At 42.8% G+C, this 4,049-nt stretch overlaps 1 pseudogene; it reads left to right on the top strand.

Moving 5' to 3' along the window:
- Positions 1-219: 219 nt before the first annotated feature.
- LOC132574281 (uracil-DNA glycosylase-like) lies at positions 220-2,949 on the top strand (annotated as a pseudogene).
- Positions 2,950-4,049: the final 1,100 nt, after the last annotated feature.

Raw genomic sequence — 4,049 nt, 5'->3', positions numbered from 1 at the left:
CTGTAACAGGGTTGCCAGGTTCCAGGTGGTGGCTGGAGATCTCCCAGAATTACAACTGATCTCCAGGTTACAGAAATCAACTCCCTTGAGAAAAATGCCTGCTTTGGAAGGTTGATTCCGTGGCATCATACCGCACTGAGATCCCTCCCCTCATGAAACCCCTCCTTCCCCTGGCTTTGTAGCGGGAAAAGCTCATACGTTACCAATTTCAGAGGCAGCATGAGGCGAAGTCAGGAAAACAGCTTTCTTTATTTAACGTGCACATGGGCCCTGTACACGGGCTACAGACCCGAGAGTCTGAGCAAAGGCCTCAACGACACGCAGGTCTTATATACCATTTGCACAACTGTTGACTTTTTCAGTTAACTTTGCATAAACCACATAAACCAAAACCAAAAGCCAACGTCTATACAACATGCTACGTTTATACAACATGTTCCTCTTTCGGTCGCCTATTAGTTCCTCTTCTAACCCCTTTTGGTCCATCTGTTTCCTAGGCAACTTTCCTCTGTGGTTTTTGGTTGTTCTGTTTGTGGTAAGTCTTTCTGCTTCCTTTTGCTTCTAACACCTGCAAAGCCTGAGCCACCCCAAGCCAAAATACTATTGTCGGGAGCCTGAGCTAAACCAAGCTATCTTGCTATTTCCATATACCTAAACTCAGCTAAGCCTAAATGCTTATGCCAGCAAGCCTACATTAACCTGAGCCAATACAGTCTATTAGCCAGGCAAGTCGGGACATGCCCGGGCAGGCCTGTCTCTTTTGACCCCTGCATCCTAATATACTCTTTCCATAAATCTAAAAACTCTCTCCAATATTTCCTTCTTTGGCTCCCGCCTCAGCTTCACCCCCCAAATCTCCAAGAATTTCCCAACCTGGGATTGGTATCCCTACATGGAACAGAAACAGATAAAAAGCTGGTAAGATTTTTTTAAAAATACCCTAATTAAAGGCCTGGGGCCTAAAAGAAAGTAAAGTAGGTGCGAGTCAAGCCTCAAGGGACAGATGTTCGATACAAGATACCACCACAGAAAAGGCCCTGTCTCTAGTCACCACCTGCCTCACCTCTGAAGGCGGGCACAGAGAGCACAGCTTAACAGGCAGATCTTAGCTGGCAGGTAGGATGGAATATTTGCAGTAGCTAATATTATCTAGATTGGTTGCTGTTCCTTAGTAGTAAAATTGTCCATAAAACCCAACAATATATAAAGGGGTCAAGGCATTATTTAATATGCAGCCAGGCACAGCATGTGAAATTACAGAGGAAATATGCAGTTCCAAAAGAACACTTGTGCTGTTCAAAAAATCAGATCTTCTTTATTAGTATTGTCAATTTCCTGGTTCCCAGGAATGCCCCCCATAGGTTTCTGGACTTTAAGCAACAAACATGTATCCATATACAAGAAAATGCATAGGTGCATTGTACTAGCACACAAAATGCATGAATTATTGCTTCAAACTATTGTGCAGGTCCACAATTACCTTTTGAAAAACTGATCATATTCATATCTGAAGGGATTTTGAGGTCTTTATGATCTAATCCAAAGATGAGTGGTTTTGTCAGCTTGCTCCAGACACTGATCTTCAGCCAGCAACAGTGCCGTTGGAGCTATGGTTGGTTGGAGGGCTGAGGCCTGCAGAGCTATAGGTACTATTGCCCCTAGTACAAGGAAAGGGTATGAACATGTGGTTTGCCAGTTCATGGGCGTTGACTTCTGTGTCAAAAGAACAAGCAACACAGACCAATCTGTACACATTGAGGGGTGCATAAAAATTACTGACAGCTAACCATTGAAGAGAGTGTGTAGAGTGATATAACTCTGTTTAGGATGGAACAGTGCACCTCTCAGAAATCTAGTTTAATTTGAAATTATGAATTTTAATTCACTGGCAAGTCAGTGGCATAGTTTAATTCATTGGCAAGTCAATGGCATAGTTGTCCACTCCCCCCCCCAAGCTATTTTGATTAATGGGGAATAGTTATCCTAGGTGAAAAAGCAGCAACTTCTCACCCAGCTGTACTAGCCCCTCCTCAGCATCTGCACCAGATTCTACATGTGAACACAACCACCACAATCACACAGAGGATAATGCAAGAAATGGAGCTGCTCACCAGAAAGAGAGAGTGCCGAGGCCTGTTCAGTGGAAGGTTGATGCACCCTCCTCACAATCCATGCTTCTGAGCTTGGATTAGCTAGAACAGATCTCCAGAAACAGAGGCAACTTTGCTATGACTTGCTGCCTGTACTAAGAGCTTCACCTTCCTGGAGACTGGGCAGGGGCAAGGCTAGAGGGTTCCAGTGACTGGGGAGTTCTCCAAGCCCTGTTTCTCTCAGCTGATGGCCTTTCTTGCAGAGGAGCACAAACATTAAACTGTCAACCTCACATCTATTCTTCACTTAGAGTGCAATATTCATAGTGGGAAATTTGTCTTTTGGGACTAAGACCCATAGAATGGACCCAATCAAGTGCATGCTCTCTGCTTCAGTGGCCAGAGACAAGTTTTTCCTCAGATGGGAAATACAAAAAGTTTGCTAAAGACATAGAAGATCTTTATTATCTTGGCCACAGAGACTTGACAGGATGATTTAAACAAGGGTCCTCCTGCTCACAGTCTAAGCTCACCAAGCCAGTTACCACAAGAAGGGCTGGGAGCATTTTACCAGTGCTAGGTGTCCTGGATGAACGATAATTTGGATGGGCTAGACTTCGTGCTTTGGATATCTTGTTCTCTGAAGATGGGCAGCTCTGTCAACAGGAAACACGACCACATCCTGCAGATGGCCCACCCTTTTTCCATCTCTGTATTCAGGAGTTTCTTTGGATGTAAGTATGTCTCAATAATGAATGAATTGCTGAGAAGTCTGCAGAGGAGCCCATTAAGTGGTGAGTGTTCTGAACTGTTTGTGTGGCCTTGGAAGGCTGCAGCACTCTATAACAGCATCATTTAAGAGAGTCAATTTAAAGAGCTCAGAGGACTTTAGAAACTTCATATTTGCATTCTTTTTAACTGAATGGGGCAGGTATCCTAAACAGCCTTGTTCAAATGTCTTATTCTCCTTGAAATAGTAGGATTTTTCCCAAGAGTACTTTCTGAGGCCTGAAGAATGCTGGTATATATTTTTTCACATTCTAGTTCATTTTAGGGTCACTATTTCATTACTATTGGCTCCGGACTGCATCTAAAATGGTTTTCTTATGAGAAAGGTACATAATTAAACTATTATTCAAGGGAATTGTACCTGACCATGGCAGCAAGTTATCTAGATAGGGTTGACATGTCCAATTCAAGAAATATATGGGGACTTTGAGGGTGGAGCCAGGAGCAAGGTTGAGGCAAGCATAATTGAACTCTAAAGGGAGTTCTGGCCACATTTAAAGGGACTGCACACCTTTTAAATGCCTTTCCTCCTTTGGAAATAAAAAAGGAAGGGGGTACCTTCGTTTGGGGCTCATAGAATTGGACCCCCTGGTCCAATATTCTTAAAACTTGGAGATATTTTGAGGAGAGGAATCAAATGTTATGCTGCAAATTTGATGCCTCTACCTCAAAAAACAGAGCCCTAGATACCCAGAGATCAATTCTCCATTATACCCCATGGGAATTGGTTTCCATAGGAAATAATGAAGTGCCCAGCAGACATTTCCCCACCCCCCTGCTTTCTAATGACTCTGAAGCAGGGGGAGGGCCTCCTAACTGGGGAATCCCCTGCCCCCACCTGGGGATTGGCAACCCTATATCTAGAATAAGGCCTCTGATTTACATCTTTGCCTTAGGTCACTGACAATTATTATAAAGCAATTTCACCTCAGATTAAGTTTAAGAAATGTCTATTCTAGTATCTGGAGTCATTCTGTAACAACATTGTCCACTGAGGAAAGCCATTTGGGCAAAATGTGTTTGGTCAAGATCAATAATGGTTTATCTTTGGGATTAATGTAAAATGTTATTCTGAATTGAGGCTTGTTACTTGGGCCTATATTTGTTTTGATTGCATTTGTAATAAATACATACATATTTTTGTATATTTGGTAATATTCTTCAAGTTTG

The sequence above is a fragment of the Heteronotia binoei genome, chromosome 6 (assembly GCF_032191835.1).
Source record: "Heteronotia binoei isolate CCM8104 ecotype False Entrance Well chromosome 6, APGP_CSIRO_Hbin_v1, whole genome shotgun sequence".
Lineage (NCBI taxonomy): Eukaryota > Metazoa > Chordata > Lepidosauria > Squamata > Gekkonidae > Heteronotia > Heteronotia binoei.
This window is presented reverse-complemented; position numbering and strand designations above follow the sequence as displayed.